The sequence below is a fragment of the Epinephelus lanceolatus genome, chromosome 20 (assembly GCF_041903045.1).
Source record: "Epinephelus lanceolatus isolate andai-2023 chromosome 20, ASM4190304v1, whole genome shotgun sequence".
Taxonomy (NCBI): domain Eukaryota; kingdom Metazoa; phylum Chordata; class Actinopteri; order Perciformes; family Serranidae; genus Epinephelus; species Epinephelus lanceolatus.
In genome coordinates, this window is record NC_135753.1 from 32507419 (window position 1) to 32527294 (window position 19876).

Genomic DNA, 19876 nt, shown 5'->3' on the forward strand with positions numbered 1-19876 from the left:
CAAGACAGGAAACCAGGAGTTTACAGAGCAAATATTCAAATCTGTAATCGTTTTGTGTCCTGCATATGTGTGCATGTAAAGACGAGTGCAACCCACTCGCCAGAATAAATATAGGCATCATATAATGTGTCTGCAAACCACAGGTATGTTACAGTTAAATGTTACTATGCAGCAGATGTGTTGAAACTTTGGGTTTGTTAGCATTTGAACAACACTGTGGGTAACACATAGTTAAGGTTAGGCACATAACACAAGTGGTTATGGTTAGGTAAAGATCATGTTTGGCTTAAAATTCCAAGTTTTTGGGACACGATCCCTACAGGAAACACAGCAATGTCTCAGTAAAAACAAACCCTTTTCGTGGTACTATCTTGGGTTGTAACGATCCATCAATCTGGGTTGATATATCAATTAAATTATCAGTGATTCAATATCATGGATGCAAAGTGAAAACATGGATCCATATTGTCATCTTTAGGATATGCTTTTATTTTGAAAGTCTGTGTCACCATCAAACAGCGGCAGGCAGAAGGCAAACAGCCGAGAGAAAGACGACGAGGATAAAGATAATTTATTTGTGAATAAATCAGCAGTATGGAAATAATATGGAAAAAAGGGTTCGACAGACAGAGCACATGTCGTATGTAAATAACGTTATTACGAGATAAAACACATTGTCGTGTTACCTGCCTGGACGGCAACATTAGCAACTCTGTTTCAACAGTATTCGACTGAAAAAACTTGGATGCAGACTGAAATTCAACTGTGCTGTTCTGTCTTGAGATGCAGTGACTTAAACCAACGTTGAGTAAGAAAATGACGTTACATGTAATTTGTTATAAGTAGAGGAAAATGTCTGCTAGCTGCTAGGCTATTTTATGCAATGGAAACACGCTAAAGCCAATAATGTGTGACTAGCAAAAAACAATTGCTTCGTCTCTGAACTTTGACAGTTATTACTGAGCTGAATTTGATAAATGATCTTGTTGTTAGTCCATATTTTGTGGCTGTTTAGAGAAGTTTGCCTTCGAAGCTTTGAGCTAGATAGACCTGAAGTTTTAGGAAACGCATGATGGTCTGGGATCAGATTGAAAGATTTCTTCCAGAAAAGGTCTCTTTGGCAGAAAACCCTGAATGTTAACTTATCTCATGTGCTGTTTTATGTGTTAATGGAGCCAATTTAAAGTAAACTTAATTGCACTTAAGCGGTTATAGTTATTTGTGTCGTCTTTATCTTTTATGGCCAAAAGCAAAAAATAAAGGGGTGGTAGGTTCTTCTGTAACGGACTGTGTTAAATGGGCATATAATTTAGTCTCATATTGATCACAGGCCCCTGAATGACATCGAATCAAAATCATATCGTGATAGACTTTATAATATCAACAAATATTGTTTTCCAAAGAATCGATATAATATCATATTGTGACGAAACTGGTAATTTACCTCCCTAGTACTATCCCGGCAGGAAACGCAGCAATGTCTCGGTAAAAACCAAAGGCTTTCTTGTAGCACTATGTTAGCAGGAGATGCAGCAATGTCTCTGTGGAAAAAACAACAACTAAAAAACAACTGGTATGGTTGTTTGTTTCTTTCGAATAGTGGTCTGCAGCTTGGTAGGCATCCGCCATTATCTACCATGCCCTCCACTTCCCAATAACAAAAGTCAGTTCAATACTACATCACTTTAGACTCATTGATATAATGGATATGAAACGTACAAATATACCATATATACCATAACACCATAATTAGGAACATGCTGGCTTTTTACTTTTAGCTTGTCTCGTTATCAGCTGGTAACTAGCTTCTAGTGGTCCAGACCACTCTGCACAGGGAAGGATGGTGAGATGTTTGGGTGCCGTTCAGCTAACGGGTCTTTTGCAGTCTTCACCACAGAACAATAAACATGGCCTTCTCATGAGGTTTAAGAGTAGCCCTGAGTTTATCTACACACCTCATTCTGCTGACTATCATCACTCTTTGCCGCCTGCCCCGACAGAGAGCTGCTTCCCTCCATGTGCACAATGAAGTACACATCACACCCTCACAGGTTATCCACAAGGCCAACATTCTCCTCTGTTGACTGGGCTGAATAATGATCAATGGAGAAGGAGCTGTGAGGCAAAATTAGAGAATCCTTTTCTGTATGGGCAGTACAGCTTGTTTTCTGCCACGTCATCGCATCGAGACGCAGAATACAAAACTGATGAAAAGCACTTTTGGGGCACGTTTTGAAATAAATTCCTTGACGCCTACAATAAAGGTGCTTCTTCTTCCTCCCTGTAAACACAAACTAACATGGCAGGTGTGAGAAACTTTATGTGAATCACAACGGCGAAACATAAAAAACAAAAAGACGACTTCCAGCCCGACTGAACAGGCAGCAACAATAACAAACAGCAGAGCCTTGTTAGCATCTTGTTTGTGTTCAGACGGTGTATCTGTCAGTTATCTGGCTCGTGTTGTTTTACGTCCGTGTTTCTAATTGACAAGTCGAAAGCTGTTGCCCCCCTGTCCTTAATCCTCCCCACCAGCATTAATTAAACATCCCTCCCCTCTTCTAATTAACAGAGCATTACGAGAGCAACAAAATAAATCAGCGCTCTGCATACATCCAACTGATAATGTATTCCAAAGTACTTATCAGGCAACACAATTCTCCTCTCTCTCTCATGTAATTAGACACTGATCAAAGTATTGCTTGATTTGATAGGATGCAGAAAACACATTTACTGTATAAATTACCAGCAAAATAAATGCAAGTCTGGGCTATAGTTAGTCAATAAGAAGAATGTAAAAGAATCCCGAAGTCTAAATTGAGGTTATAAAAGACTTCAAATGAAGGATGAACCCTCCAGGACTTCTTTTTCATGTGTTTTTGTGGCCTCTGGTGTTGCGTCAAAAGTATTTGGAAACTTGTCACAAACTCTTTTCTACTGGCGGACTTTTGGTTTTTGAAGAATAGCTATTTGTGGCAACCGGCTCAGCAGTGATCAAAGGCAGAAGCTCCTTCCATCCTTCACGGCAATGATAGTTCTGCTGGATCACATTTGTAATTTGAGCGTTTGCGTAGGTGGGGAGCTCTCAGACACACAAGCTCGCAGACACACACTTCTTCTCAAAGCCCACGATTCTCCTTCAGCAACCGTACTTTCTTTTTCTTTTTGCCTTAAACAGTGCATTATAAAAGAAGTGTCATTTTCTGTCATCCGCCCACCTCTTCATGTGGTGGGTCCACAGTAGCCGACCACATTGTTCAAACCTCTGTAATGATGTACTAAGATAAGACTTGTGTTTGTGTGTTTGGCTCATGTTCAGCATGTATATGTGTTTGTTCTTTACGCACCAGTGTTGCCGCCTTGTTTCCCTCAATTACACACGTACAACTTGCCAGCAAATTCCCCAGTTCATCTATAATGGATCAAGGGATGTTCTAGCTGCCTGTACCGGATCACCTCAGTAAGCGGGCCTCAAACAGCCCGGCATGTCCTGGCACTTGTCCCAGCGAGAGGAATGGGGACCTCGATGACATGGATGGGGAGCTCAGGCAGCGCTGAGCTGCTCAAATATTGATCAGTGGGGCTGTCTTTGAGCTGGTTAGACTCAGCCAGCCAGTCACCCACGGGACTCCGTTGTGGGTGGAAGAGGCCACACAACAAAGAGAGAAAGAACTCGCAGGCTTGTCTGGCTCGATCCACATTCCACTGGTAGATGCCGCCGCTTCTATCACAGCAGAAGTCCTCGGAGAGAGCATCACCTCTCTATTGACGTTCTGCTCAGCTCTGTGAGATGACGCATCCCTGAGGATGGACCCAGGGTGGACGGCTGATCAGTAGGGGTCAAAAGGCCATACAAGACCACTGTGTCTGATTTCAGTGTAGTCATAAAGAATGGCACATATATAGAGACATTGTTCTACTAAAAGAAATGAAAGATAAGAGACACTTGAAACTGAAACAAGTTGTGCTGTGGAAGTTGTAGGTTATCCTCAAGGTTGTTTCTATCCACGTTATGCATAAGTTAAATTTGAAACAAAAGGTGGAAAATTACAAATAAAATCACACTTGCTAAGCAAAGCTGGCATATTGAAAAGAGGAGATGCAATAAAGGCTAACAGAAATAAACTAGCTCTGTCGATGACATACAAATCTGTGACCTCACCAAGTCTATAACCTGCTCTTCTGTACGGTCAGTGCAACTCGATTCTGCTTTGCCAGGCACCAAGCAGTGTTGAGCAGTAAGGTGTTACAGTAATAATATTACTTTATCCAGTAATGAGTAGTGTAACTAATTACTAATAACATTTCATTAATTATATCACAGTTACCGTAAAACTCGGAATGTAAGTCGCACTGGCATATAAGTCACAGTCTATTTTTTAAGGTCTCAAACAGGGAAATCAAGGTTTTATATTACTATTTGTTAATAAAAACATTACACAATAACAATAACCTCTTAAGCAGCTTTGGTTACTTTTCAGATTGCAATTTTCCAAACAACCTCTTCAGGAAATAAAATTATAACAACATCTGAGCCATAAAAATGAGTTTTAATTAACGTTAAACTTCTTTTTTCTTTTTTTTTTTTTCTTTTTAAAGAAGACAGTTTTACCTCATTTACCTCAAGGCTCATTTATGCTCCCTTTACGTACGAAAATGTATACGTCAGTTTCAAACGATGTTACCGTCACTGCCCACATACTTCCATGCGCCCTTTACGTTGGCATGGATGTTAACCAATATATCCACCAGGAGGCAGCCCAGCGTCAAAAGTTTATGACAAAAACAAACATGGCGACTGTGGAGGAGATATTGATAATGTACCTCTTGCATAAAAGACAAAAACAGAGGCAGCGTTGTAGGAGGCGGTGGTCGGTGAGGCCGTTAAATACATCGCGACTGGAGGACGGAGAATTCTTTTCTCTAGTACTGCCGATGAGAGAAATTGAATTGTTATTTCTTCTTCGTGTCTCACTAGAGCTACGTATCGGGTAGTGACAGCAACACTGCCCCCACGGTTCCCAGTGGTACTGCTCCGTTTGGACCGTATCCGTAAGCTTTATGGAAACGTGCAGAAATACGGACGAAATGAACGCAGAGCACGGACAGAACGCTCCGTCCGTATCTGGATCCGTATTTAACGTTGAGCATAAATGAGCCCTTACAGTGTGGGCTGTAACTATACATAACAATATGGCGGCTTGTTCACTGGCTGGCTATGATGTCCGTCACAAATCTTTAGCTATGTAGCGCCATCTTGTGGGTCAAATTACCTATGTCAGCATTTACCTTGGTCTATAGGTCGCACCGGTCTATAACCCGCACCCAACTTTTCAGATGAAAAAAAAGGGAAAAAAAGTGCGACTTATACACCGAATTTTAGGTACCTCAAAACCAAACATCTCCTTACATCGTTACTTCCGTTATCAAATCACTGCTGGCCTGAAATACAACATCACATCAGCAGACGCTTTTTTGTAATCGTTACGATGTGCAGGCACGCCACAAAGCAGCAAGCTAGTTTGGAAGACTGAAATGTTCCCATTACTTTGATTTTGTCGGGAGCAAAGATGACAAGAACACTTTTGCTACAGGTAGTCATAATAAAACTGACGGACGTGAAGCTCCTGGAGGTACACCTGGTCACAGACAACTGAAGACCCCAGGCCAAAAATAAATAAAGTAATAATGCTAATAATTTGAGTGCTATCTAGCCTTAGCTACACTAACCAGCGATTACCCTGACATTCACACAGAGGCACACATCCGAATTTTTGGGCGATAAGCAATTACAAGTTTTATGGGGTGTAATCGAAAAGTAATATAACGAGTAGTGTAACGAATTACTGTTGGCAGGGAGTGATAAGTAACATTGTTACTTTGGAAAAGAGTAATGAGTAATATATATTATATTTATAGAGTAATGAGCCCAACACTGCCATCAAGTGTAGTTCAGTAGAAAGAAAATAGTTCCTGCATGAAACTGCTCACAACAAGGTCTGTGGATTATCTTAAGTAACCAGGTCATGATTTCTGTAAAGAGACACTGCTGCTGAGTTTTTAAAATGTATGTTTTTTTGCCGCTTTAAGCACCTCAAGCCGAGTCATCTAGTTCCATTATATTTGAGAGAAGGCAGACATCACCAGACACACCTAAACAGTCTAGACTGATAAATAACACGACAGGTGATGCCCCTTTAAGGCAGCACAGACAAAGCTTTTTTATACTCATCAATCCTCAACAATTTAAATCTTACTGTGTGAAATGTGAGAGACGGTTTGATTAACCTACAGGTGCAGATCAAACCATAGATAAAACTTCTGTAGGATTATGGGGGATGAAGAGATGGAAGTTGAGCCACGCTCCCTCCTGCTGAATGTTAAAAGTATAACTTCTTTGGCACTGCAGCTCACCTGGCTGAGTCTATAATTAAACTGAACTTTTTGATGAGCTCTAACTTTTACTTCACCCAGGTAAGCTGTCCAGATGCCAAAGCCAATCTCGCTTGTACTCCTATCCATACTCTCAGATCCTGTTTGGACGACTGCCACTGATTCCTCGCACATCAACACAGCATCAGGTGCATGGCTGCATTTCGACTCATCCCTTGCCCAACTTGAATTTCCATCCTCGTGGCTGCAGGCTGCTGAGTGGCGACGGCTGGCCGAACATCGCGGTTCTGCCAGAATCCTGACACAGGCTGCAGATGCACAGAGTGACACAAGGTCCCCTCACCCTGCTGGCACGGGCCCCCGCCTGGCCATCTGGTGCCTCTAGAGCAGGTGCCAGTCACTCATCACAACCCGCCCTCCTGCCTGCATGCAAGACACAGCCCTCTGCTGAGGTCTTCGCTCCCACCTCCTCACCTCCCTTTCACCAACAGTGACTTATCTGGTGCCCAGGACTGAGCCCATGGGACATCAGAGAGCTGCTCACATACACGACGGGGAGCTAGTCACTTGGCTCGTGCAGAAAAAACAAGGATGTTTGGAATAAGTGATGTGCGCTTAGACAGATTGTCACTTCGCATGTTCGAGACAAAGAGGAATGTCGGGGGAGCGCGCAACCAGGCAACCAGTCACTTTGTCTTGTCTGTTCAGAGCAAACTGTTGAAGAGCAATAGATGTGTCGCCAGGGCAGACAAGCTCATGTAGAAACCCTCATCAATCCTCGCTCTGTCAATCAATGCTGGGCTGAAAGAAATCTCCCGGTCGAAGCAGCTGGGAGCAGAAGATGAAGGTGCTGATTTGACTGATGACATTTCAGTGGACATTAGCACTTTAGCCGCCTTTCAGTAAAGCCCATCAATATGACTGCCTCCTTCTTATAGACAGGCAGCACTTTGCTCCGGCCCTAATTTTTTTTTCTGCCTTTCATTTCATTAACTCAGATGTCGGCTGAAATGAGCAGCTGTTATTTGTTTGTTTGCCTCGCTGACATTTCCTTTGACATGGACAATGCATCAGAGTGGCCTCGATCTCTGCTCGTCTTAATGAAAGGAGGCGCTGCTCTCGATTTGACAGGAGTCACTACTAAATCCATCACTGAGCATCAGTGATTACAGTCGAAAAAGTATATGAAACTCCGCGGAAGATAATTCAGTTTGAGGCTTTAAACAAGATGCTCATATTTCAATTTCTGAAGGTCCTTTTGAAAACTGATCACATGCTGTGCCACTTTATCATCTGTTGCCATTCTTCAGTAAAAGATGTTTGCTAAGAAGTCTCGCAGCCACATCAAAGCCTCTAAACAAACTAATTTAAGGCCAGACTGTGAAGCCAGTCTGTCTGTTTCTGTCGGCGGTGTGTTTTGGGGTTGTGGGGAAAGAGGTTGACATGAAGACAGATGTTGTTTGGGCTATGTAAATGCTGGAGTTGTTTAAGGGGTGAGCAGGAAGACAAAATGATAAATGTGTGTCAGTAAAGCCCGGCATCCCTCACGCAGAAGTTTTCCTGGCGAGCGGGAGCCTCGCCGCCTCGTGCCGTTTTCAAAGGGCTGTGCCGTGCCAGAACGCACGTTTTGCAAACCGCAGCTGTTCTTATCTGGGAAGTCCTAAGCACTTCCAGAGGGTCTATCTGTTTTGGTGTCAGGGGTTTAATCATTAACTGGTGAACGTCTTTGTGGCGGACAGTGATCCAAGCTGCAGATGAGTCACCGTTGTAGTTTTTTCAGATCAGGAACTTTGCTCTTGTGCTGCTGTGGCGGCTGGTTATGCTTCTCAGTCTCAAACTGGACTTACCAGATGAACATCATGACGCCTTTGGGGCTCCACCACACACACATACAGAAGCCTCCCCTGCCGCGCTCAGCACTAACCCCAGTGAGATACCAGCATTCCAGCGCGCATTACTATCTTCATCTTTCTGCTGCTCTAACACCCCGTGTATCTAACCCGCTCTTCAGAGATAAAGAGAAAGGGACCGTATGCACGCACACATTCGCTCACATACCAACACGGCGATAAATGTCACAGCACTCCTCGTCCTCCCCCTCTTAGATAAAGCCAAGCACAGATGAAAGCCCCTAAGAAAATATAACAGGGCAGTGCATTTGTTGTGTTTGATAGCATCTGCATGGAGAGGACAATAGAGATGCACGAGGAGGGCTCAAGAGGAGCATTCACGGCAAATGCATTACTTCAGAAGGAGCACAAACACACCACTTGATTCATCACGCCGGCAGCGCCCCGTGCTTCCGAGCTCTCAAATCGGAGGAAAAATGTAATCTTGGTACAGTTTGGAGGGTGTTTGCATCGTTGAGAAAACACTCAACCAACTGGCTAATGTGGAACCGTCAGGGTGATTTGCAGATTTCGCAGCTCAAGGAGTGGTTCAAAGTCAGATCAGGTTGAGCCGCCCGAGTGGGAGGTGTTGGAGAAGTTGATATCAGTTTGCCATCATTTGAGGAAAATATTCATCGGCAGTGCGAGTGTGATAAAATGGTTGATTTGCCGTTTCAGTTCAAAACCACCAAGGTTAAAACTATTTTTCACATTTTTCTTCATTTTTGGATATATCTAAAAAGTAAACTTATGGAGAAACTTGAGCAGCCACTGTGTGATGCAGGTGGCTGCAGGAATTTTCCTGTGCTCGCTCCTCTAGTGGTGATTTATTACTCTCTTAATAAAGCCTCTTAACACAAGTCTGAAGGGAACAAACAAAAAGCAGAGGTTTGTGCAGTCGAAAGACTCCATGAATCACACTGATGCAGAGCACCCCCCCACCTCCTCCCACACAGGTAGTTTATTGAGCGTTGGGCTCTTACATTGTGGAAACAATGAAGGGCAACGTTTTTGCAAGTCGGCCAAGTTGTTATCTTATTATCAGATGTGATTTGTGTGCTTGTGTCTGGTGGAACTTATTAAATGCTGTTGAGTCTTGATGAAAAGTGACAAACAAAAACGGACTCATACACTGAAGAATGTTCCATCTTTGGAAATTGGATCTTTTTTTAAACTGTTTCTCTTATTCTTTCAGTTACTTCATAAAATGTAGACACACATAACTATAATTCAAAGAAAGACAACTTACCTGTTGAAGTAAAACATGTGATAGGTATTATTATGGTGCTTACAACCCATGACCCTTTGCTGCATGTCATCCCCCCCGCCTCTCGCTCCCTTTCACGCTATAGCTGTCCTATTGAATAAAGGCAAAATTAAAAAATTATATACATTTACAGGTGAATTACATGTTATAAACAGCAAAGTTAGCGATAGAGACCGAAAACATATTTATTTCTGCTGTAAAGTTGGCCATTTTAACATTGGAGTCTATGGGTACTGAGTCGCTCTTGTAGCCAGCCTCAAGTGGCCATTTGAGGAACTGCGGTTGTTTGCATCTCTGTGTTGGTTTCTTTTTTTTTTTTAAAGGTTCCGAAGATTGCTGCTTGATTACATCGCATTTATTTAACCGAGGTGTAAAAATGACAAGTTTTACAGAGGGTCACATGTCGCTAATTCTTGGCTAGGCACAGCGACTTCCTCGGGTCTTACCTAGTTTCCTGGCAGCCTCACAGTGACAACAAAACTCTATTACAAGACCGCGTGACAAAGCTCAAGGAAGTGAGTTAGCTAAGCATGGTAAACTGCTGATGATATTTTAACATTAACAGTGTTGAGGTAAGACAGCATCGATCATCTCGTCTAGCTCTCAACAAGAAAGTGAATTTCGGAAAATGTTTTATTTGTTAAAAAACAGTAAGGCCAAATATTTGCTGGTTCACGCCTTTTAAATGAACTTCCTGCTGTACTTTGTTTTATATAACATCTTTTGATTTCTAATTTGAAAATGGCCCCTTGACTTCTGGAACTTGTGATGATCAGTCTTTAGCATTTTCTGACATTACACAGACAAAAAGATTAATTGAATATGCCATAGTCCCAAAAAGTTGTTGTGTTTTGTGGATACAGACTTACTTTTGTAGCAAGATTCTTGACTGTGTACGAATGAAAACTTTTACTTTACTTTACTTAATCCCTGTCTGTAGTTGATGGCGAGGATTACAGTCTATGTTCTGTACTTGTTTTGAAAGCAGGTATCTGGGTTTGTGTTCGTCACACTTCTAATCATTCGTAGTGTGAGTTTGATAAAGAAAGTCAGAATTAGATCTCTGGCTTGTGTGACAGGATGAAAGAAGTGTTTTCTTGCTGTCACTGAAAACAAATGTGCTGTTGGCTGGATTTCAAATATTTACAACAAATGATTGTGAAAGCTGAAAGCTGATTTGTGTCCGTGTAAAATGTGATGCCTGTTATAACAGCCGTGACCTGACATACAGAGCTCAGTAGAAATAGACACAGTGAATGCATTCCTTCTCTCTACACTCGTGTATAATGTATGTCCTCGGCCTGCTTTTTGTTTGGCTTCACACGCTCTCCGCAGATACGTGAAATACTGTGAGACACTGACCGCTGACCAGATAAACACATTCATATACTCATTCATATTCGCCCGATACACTCCCCTGTACACCCAGACATATCTTACATTCTTCGGGAGGTCAGCACGTGCACAGCTGGAAATTCCAAAGGAAGCAGTGCAAGAACAAGGAACAAACAATGTGAAGAGGTAGCCTATAATAAAGGATTGGAAGGGTTCAAAAACATTCTTGATACAAATCTTTTACATGTTTCTTTCAAGAAGTGATTTGTTTTTCTGCAAATCGTCTCATTTTGAAGTCCTGTTTAACAAGTGTTCTTAAATCATGGCACATTTGCGAGCTTTTACTCACAGATACATTGGAAACAGATGACATCAGCTGTCCGAGAACACCAGACCAAAACACAGAATTAACCAGGAGAGAGTCAATCACTGAGTTTGGCGCCGATCACACCACGACGTGTCGCTACAGACGCAGCTGCTTCAAAAATGAATTGGCAAAGGGCGTTGGGCAAAACCTGGCAATCGCATGTGATTAATGGACACAACCTAATCTCCTGTTATCTCCCCCATGCCCCCCCTTACATGTGGTCTTTCTGTCTCTCAGTAGGTAAAATAAATACTGCTAATATCAACCCTTTGTGTCTGTTTGTTATTGTTCCACTGTTCCTGTCACTACTACCGGCATCAAAACAGTAGCAAATACCACCTCTTGCTTGATTTGATTGGCTGCTTTGGCCAAGTGTGACACTGACGAGCGACGTGCACCTTGCACCAAGAAGTTGAGAATATTTTAACCTTTACAGATGGCAAGTTCCAGAAAAAGCTAATGAGCGGACCTTGACTTAAAGGATTAGTTTGACTTCAATGAAAAATGTGTTCATGGCAATATTTAGATGAAATTATTTATAGCGCTCTCATGTTCGAACTCCAGTCCTTGGTTGTTGCCTGGCAACCCCACTTTCATGTCATGACTGAATTACTGTGATGTCGCACTAACAACAACAATCACTTCCAGGTAAAAAAATGGCAATTTATTACAATTGAGGAGATTCCTGTTGTCATTTTCAGACGTAACTGTGACGTTTAAAGACATAGAGTTAAACACTGTGGACTGACCAGTGTGACGTCCCTCTTCTGCTTATTTTTTGTGCTTTGTTGCTTTGTTATTGTTTTTGATAAGCCAAATCTACAAGCACGGAAGTTAAACAATGTACTGCTGTGTAACTGTACACTGGTCTGAGGCATTTTCCTCTTACAGCTACGGATTCAAAATCCAAATCAGGAAACGTCTCAGAGGAAATTAACAATTTTGTAGTACGTGGCCAGATTTGTTTGCTTTCACCATCAATGCTGCAAAGTTAAAGTACCAGGTAATCATTAACAGCCCACTGCAGAGTCACATTTTAATGAATGCTCATTCAGACATAATAATGTTGATAGGTTAATTAAGGGCAATAGGCTTATCATCATTATAAGGCTCAGATATATTTTGCCGTCCCAGACTGATTATTTTTGTTGCTTTTTGATCCAAAGATGGCTCTTTTGATTGTTACGGTTGCTGACCCCTGAACTACAGCTACTTCTGTCTTTGCCTCTGAGAAAGAACAGTCTCCCCATGCACAGAATGTAGACTAAGTGTACACCCAACCCTACGAAATACAGGTGCGGGATAAGGCAGCATTCAAAGGAAAAGGACACACAGTCCACACTCTTAGTTTGCAGAGCTCCTGAAAAGTGTGCAAAATATGCAGAAATGTTCAAACTGCCGCCCCTTAAGTCTCACTGTCTTTGTTTGGATGTCACAAACTCGGGTCGTTATACATTAAGACAATGCTGTTGTTTTTCTGATGAAGACACTCTTGTACTGTCACAATCATACTTTGCATGAAATATTCATTTAAAAAAAACAAAGCGTTATCATAAATAGAATTATGTTTGTGCATCAGTCCCTGCCAATGGGTGATTGTGGGTGTAACAGCAATCAGCTAAGAGTCTTCTGAGTGTTGTGTTCTTCAAAATCAGCTAGCCTATCACTCAGAATCCTTTTCATCCCTTCACACGACAAACAACATCTGCAGAAAACACACTCGGCAATCAGCTTTTTATAGCTCGATCTCTTAAATAGCCAATTAGTTCTTTGTTTTGCCTCCGCTGTATATCAACTGAGACAGGAGTCAATTTGGTTTTCCATTCTGATCATCAGCAGCAGTCAAGAACAATTGATTGAGCGCAGTGAATGAGTCACTTTGAATCATGATATTACACTCATAGATTCCATGAATAAACATCAGCAGTAAACACAAAGAGGGTGGTCTCTCCTCTCGCTGGGTTCTGCCTCGTATTATTTTAATTCTCACCTATTAAAATGCATAATCTCCTTTACCTCTCCACAATTGCACAGAACAATTGCAGCCTGAGAGCCGTCTATTGTATCAACAGTATGATAGCGAGTAACAAAGGCCTAATTACTACCTGCTGGATATGATGAGGAATAATTAGCTCGATCGTGGAGAGCCACTGACGACGAGCTTACAAGGAGCACACTGAGGCCCATTAATGGAGAGAAATAAATGTATTATCTGGGATGTTTTCACATGAGTAGTCAGTTGGCTGTAATAAAAATAAATCTTATCAGTATAGTTTGTTTCTCAGGTGTTGAGCTGTTCAAATGGCTCGGAAAACATCTTCCTGTATTGGTGTTGAAAAATGTTTTATGATGAAGCACGCCAAAATATGGAAAAATAAGGATGTGAGAGCTAAATAAACACTTCAGATAATTGCCAGAGCTCCAGGCTAAGAGTCATGTTTAACAAGGTGCCATCCTCGCTGCCTCATGGTAAACTACTGAGTCCAGCTGAGAGATGACACTTGCCCCCCCACAGCCTTAAAGCTGACTCATTAAACAACCATGCACGCCTCCTCAATCTGCAACTGAGAGTTCAGAGCTTTTAGAGCTTCACACTCTGGGTCAAAGTTTAATCCAGTGCGGAGCTGTGTAAAAAGCGAGCTCCTCGGCCCCTCGAGGCACCTCCCTGCTGCTCGGGTTAACTCCCCTCCCCGTTGTTCGCTGCGACATTCCTGCTTCTCGGGATGACCGAAGATTGCCGCGGACCATTAGCATTGAACAAAGGAAGCGGACAAAAGAGTGCGACAGGGAGAGGGGGCAGAGTGGAGGCAGGTGCATTTTAATGACTGTGTGTGTGTGCGTGTTTTTGTGTACCCATGCATGTACAGTCCCTGAAATACACTGTTAACAACTCTGGTGGAGATGTGCCACCACTTAGGAAAAACCTAGGATTCTGTCAAACTTTCACCAGCGTCTCTGACAGATGCTGTGTGGTTATATATCAGTGTGTGGCCAGCTTTTTGTTTCCCCTCTGTGTATGTGTGTGGCCACCTCTGTCTCTTCTTTGTTACCCAAAACATTACAGATAATTCCATAATTCAGCGGGGGGCTTTTTCTTTCCACCCACGGTGTAATTACATGCTAAAATGCTTTCCTCTGAAACTGATTATTTCACTCAAATTACCAAAATAAGTTATTGTAACTTATAGCTTGCACAACAGCGAGGAGAGAAGAAGAAAAAAGAAGAAGCTCAGCTGAATTGTGAAGAAGGAGCAGCGCGTGCAGATGAAATATGTTAATAAGCTGCCAAGGCATGAGCGCAACTTCTGGTTAATGGCACAACACTGCAATCTGGCCCTCCAGGGGAGAGAGAAATGAGCATCTTCATCACCACAACTCTTCCATCTGAGAGAGAGAGAGGGAAGAGTCAAGCAGACAGACAGCATTAAAAAGCCGACGACAGAGAGAGGCTGCACGTCCCTGCCTCCCATGCACATTATCCCTTCAACCAGAGGAGAGGGAATCAGTAAAGAGAGGATAATTTCCTTGACATATCAGAATAAAGAGCACATGAAAGGGAAAAAGGGGGATGCAAGAGAGAGTTTAACAAAAATGGAGGAATGCAGGAGAGAGAGGATGTGAGGCATGAAGCGGCAGAGGGATGCAGGACGTTAGGGGGAGCAGCAGGGGGTCGGTGTGAACGTGGCGCATCAACACATCTCAGGGACCCCAGCCGACAGATCCCATCCCTCTCAGCGCTGCATTACACGCACAAATGTTATGCTGTTTGAAACCCATCAGCCGGCACCTCAAAGATTCATAGTCGCCTCTCTTCCCCTCATATCTCTGCAAGGGTCCAAACCAAGAACATATTTTTATTTTCGCTCCTCTTCCCATCAAAGGCATTACTGATTCTGGAGCTATGTGAGAGGGCGTGACAGGCGTCTGACATCAACACCCCAAACACTGCACTGGAATGATATCACACAAGTGGGTGGGCCGATTGGGCCGCTGAAGGGTGAATCCCGGAGCCGGGCCACGGCGAGGTCACGATGACAGCTCCAAGCGTGGTGCAAATGGAGTAGGCGAAGTTTTATGGCGGAATTGCAATCAAGCAGCCAGTGTTGATTAAAGCGACACATTTGTTTTGCATGGGGGTTCCAGCAAATGAAATAGCCTCATTAAACGGAGGTCTGTGTGGAGCTATCAGGAGAGAGGGAATGATAGGGAAAAAAGACAGAGACAATTTGACTTCCGTGTTCTTTAATGAAACACCACAACAGAAACGGTTTGAGTGGCAGGCTGTTTGTCAGTTCAGATATTCAGACAGTTTTAGTGGGGGGGTGAACGAGAGACAATTTCCCTTCAAATATTCTGTTGAAATTTTATACATTTTCTTATTGTCAACAAATCCAATGAAAAGACCAAACCAACAATCAATCAATCCAACTAACAAGTTCCTGTCTGTCATAGAGCTCCATCGTTGTCCACACACTGTTAAAACCACATCAATTAGCCACACTGTTGCTCTGAGTGACATGTTCCTTCATTACCATGAACACACACTCTAATTTATTTGACTCAGTCCCACACACACTGTCCTGCTGCCCCAAATACTCATTGGTGCGCTAAATGTGGATTCATGTGTGGCTTAAAATAGTCCCCAACAAATGCAGTATTTATACCTATGTGAGTAACTTTTTTTCTAAAATCTGCAGTGATTAGACTTTTTAGAAAATTACTGAGCCTTATTTTATAAAAGGGTACTTCATCTGTTTACATTGCATTCCTTCATAGGGTTGGGTATTGTTTGGTATTTTTCTGATACTGGCACTTAAACAATACTTTTAAAATGGCGCCAGTGCCTCAACGCTGCCTGAACCAATACTTTTTTTGAAAAATACGACCACACTCAACTTCGTGTCGACGTAGTCTCACTGTCATGCATCGCGATCACACATACGCACTTGTTATGCACACAATTTGGCACCGAAATGATGCACCAAAATCTGCGTTTTTATTCAGTCCTATAGGTACTGGTCATATAGGAACTGGTGCCCCATTGAAACTAGGTTTCGATACCCAAGACTACTCCTCTAACGCTGTTGGACAATTTAATGATAATGAATAAATAAAAATCATTGCAGCAGAACTCTAGTTTTTTATTACACGCATAATTCCTCTTTGTCAAAAAACCTAGCGCCTACATTACCCACAAGGCACCTCAACAGCTAGCAATTCAGTTGGAGTTTCCAGTGTGTCTGTACACTAGCATAACCAGATGTAGCCTCGAGCAGTTAGTGTGGAGAAGATGGCTACGGAGGTCTGGCCAGCTCACGTCTTTCTGACTCCACACCGCCAGATTCTTTTCACTTTCAAACTTGTACTTTTCAGCCCAACCAACCTGACTCAGGTGACATCACTTAAGGCAATCACCAAACTTCACACACAGCAACTTCTTGCACATATGCAGTCATACTCCTCAAGACCTGTAAACAGACTTTAAAGTGGAAAATCAGTGGAAAATTTCAGTTTTGGGCTGAGTGCCACAGACAGGGTGGGGAAGTCAAAAATTATTAAGTGATGACTAATGCAGAGACCAGACAACACAGACGATAATGGCCCAACCCAACAGATGTGGGTCATGAGAAACTCAAAAGAGCTTGGGGTGCAATTATTGCTTGTTCTAGTGATGAGTAGTATGTCATAAAAGAACAGCAACCACAGCAGACTGATGACCCAGCATTGTGAGTAGCATGTCATGTTTTCACCTTGTGTGGTCTAGTTCGACAACCTCAAGGACAAGCTCCATGAAGTTTGTCCAGAGGAGCACGGAGGACACAACTGGAAACATGGTAAAACAAAAGTGGAATAATCTTGTTGGAGTTATTTGGAACAGAGAAACTGGTACCTAGAAACTCCTCAGATCACATATGTGCATCATGCAAGTCCTATAAGATGGCAAGCTATGACTGGTTGTGGACCAACAAGTATTCTATTGTCTCTTGGCCAAAGAATTCATGACTCTATGATCGTCTGATTCTGGCATAAAGCATTGTATCTATTGGTCATTTTGTCGGATTCGTTGACAGTAAGAAAACAAGAGACCATGTTGTGATGGGATCACTTCTGCTGCAATACAGCGATTTGCACCTTAAAATGAATGTGGGCCAGGGGTGTAAAGTGGATGGACAATGGCCCCTTCCTTATTTCCTACCCTCTACTTCCTTTCCCCTTGCTCAGGGCACTCCCATCTTCGATCTCGGCCTTCATTTTAATCTCAGCTTACACATCTGTATATTTTGTGACTGTATCATAAACAGTTGCAACACCATCCCCAACCTTCTGCACTTCCCCCCCAACAGCTGAAGACCATTTTTCAGGCTGAAATAAAGGTTAAGCAAAGAAAGATTACCAGCGTCACTTTAAAACTCACCAACTGCTAAAAGTAACAACAAAAGGCATCAGTGCCTCAGTGATCTCACCCTTTAATTTTGCCTGTTTCCTTCCTCCTTCTATTTACAGTAGGTTTGCACTCTTACTCATTTGCTCGCTTTGTTTATTTCACCCCTGAGCAGCCCCCGGGTTGTGTGTGACTGTGTGCGTTTGCCTGCGTGCATTCCCGTTTTGCTCATGTGCATACGTGAGAGGACATTTGACGTGACTAAAAGCGTTGCTGTCTGTCTTTCTAATAGAGGCAGGTGATCGTTTTGTCTTCCTCCTCCACAAGATAGAAGAGGTGTACCGAATAATGATACACAGTAAAGATTACAATCGCCCGGTGGATGCCTCTTCATTCCTCCCAACGTGATTGATAAGGGATGTCACCTGTGTGTGTGTACGTGTGTGTTGTGTGTGTGTGAGAGAAAGGGAGCCAAGACAAGAAGACAATAAAATTCTTGGGCAGAATGACATAGCTATTTAGCAGCTAGTTGTGCATAATTATGCTGCAAATGTGTTTTGTGCACTTAAGAGTTGGCATCATAGACAATCACTTACCCTTCTATTGCACACAGAGGAACACACACACACACACACACACACACACTCTAATCATGATAATAGCATTTGTTAGCAGGCCCAGTTGAAAGCTCCAGTGTTGACAAGAAAATGTTTCTCAAGAGGTTTTGGAAATCAGCCTTTATTCACTTAACGTTATTATAATTTTACAAGGAAATATGAATTCCATGCACCCTCTATCTCCTTTTTCCCTAATAACATTTCATGTACATGTTCTGCTACAAGGCACATGGTTGGGAGAGATGAAGGGAGTGCTCCACCACAAACCCCGGCTGGCTAATCAAAAGACTTAGCAGAGCCCTGGAGTTGGAGACTCACCACGATGTTGCACTAGCTGGAGTGGGGAAGTCTAATTATGTCCTGAGGGCTGAGAGGGGCTTCCCTCCCTACCTCTCTCCCACTTTTCTCTGCCTCCCTCACAAATAGACATTTCTTCTAACCATCACACACATGCCGGGTTAGCAGAGCTCTGGCCTCGGCTTGTTTACTGTCTCTAGATCCTCTGACAGCCCCACTCTTCACACAGTATCCTGTCTGGCCATCGAGGCCAGGTGACAGATAAGTTGGTGGACACTCCACATCCAGGCCTATAACAACGCTGACCTTTGTAAACACAGATAATCAGTGACTGATTTGGCCCTGAGTCGCAGGACCTCTGTTGTTTAGGAAGGTTATCTGCATTTAAAAGTGGAGTCTGGACCCTGCAGGCATGTGGACAGGACAGCAAGCTTATGTGACCTTGTTAGCCTTTGTGTATGCAGGAACCTCAAAGCTGGCCCTGGTTAAAGGTTAACACTCGACATAATAAAGCTGCTTTTGTAGTTGCTGACCTCTAGAAGCATGGATCTCATCACCTGTGTCAGTGTAAAAGTATGTAAAGCATACATTGTAATCACGGGGCAAAACAAAATGCTTGTCCTGTGCTGTTTTTAGTGTCTTTGACCCCTGTGCCACTTCACAAACGCCCAGATTGTAATCAGCTGAAAATGTACCCAAGCGCATTCATCACATTTAAATGCAAACAAGAAACCAGAACCCCAAGTATGCTCACAATGCATTACGCAGATGCTGTATGATTCCATGTGACTAGTAAAGGATTGATTGATTGATACTGCATAGTGTGTATAATCAGTATAGTTTAGGACATGCTGTAAAAATTTGGAAATACCACCTTGATTTGACGAACTAAAGCTCTATAAGTACAGGACTGGCATCATCAGAGGGCCTCGTGTAATTTAGAAATTACCCCCTTGCATCTCTGCGTCACATGGGATAACCAAAGCCTGGATTTGTACGTTTCAGCCACACAGTGTCACGTCATCATCTTTCGAGATTTCTCTCTTTCGATGGATTTGAGCTCTGTCTTTCAATGTTGTAGAGGAGCTGGAATTAGCACATTCACCCAGATGTTGTATTTCCATCACTGATTTGAGCTGGAGCTGATAAATACGCGTGGCTACTGCAGAGTCATTTGACCCATGTATGGCCGATGGTACCTTCTCCCATTATATACAGATGTCAGATATCTGCGGGTATTAGTAGTATTTTTGTGCAGTGGGAAAGGGGCCATAGACTTGGACGACCTGCACAGGCATATTAACATCCGCCAAAGTATATTTGGTCACC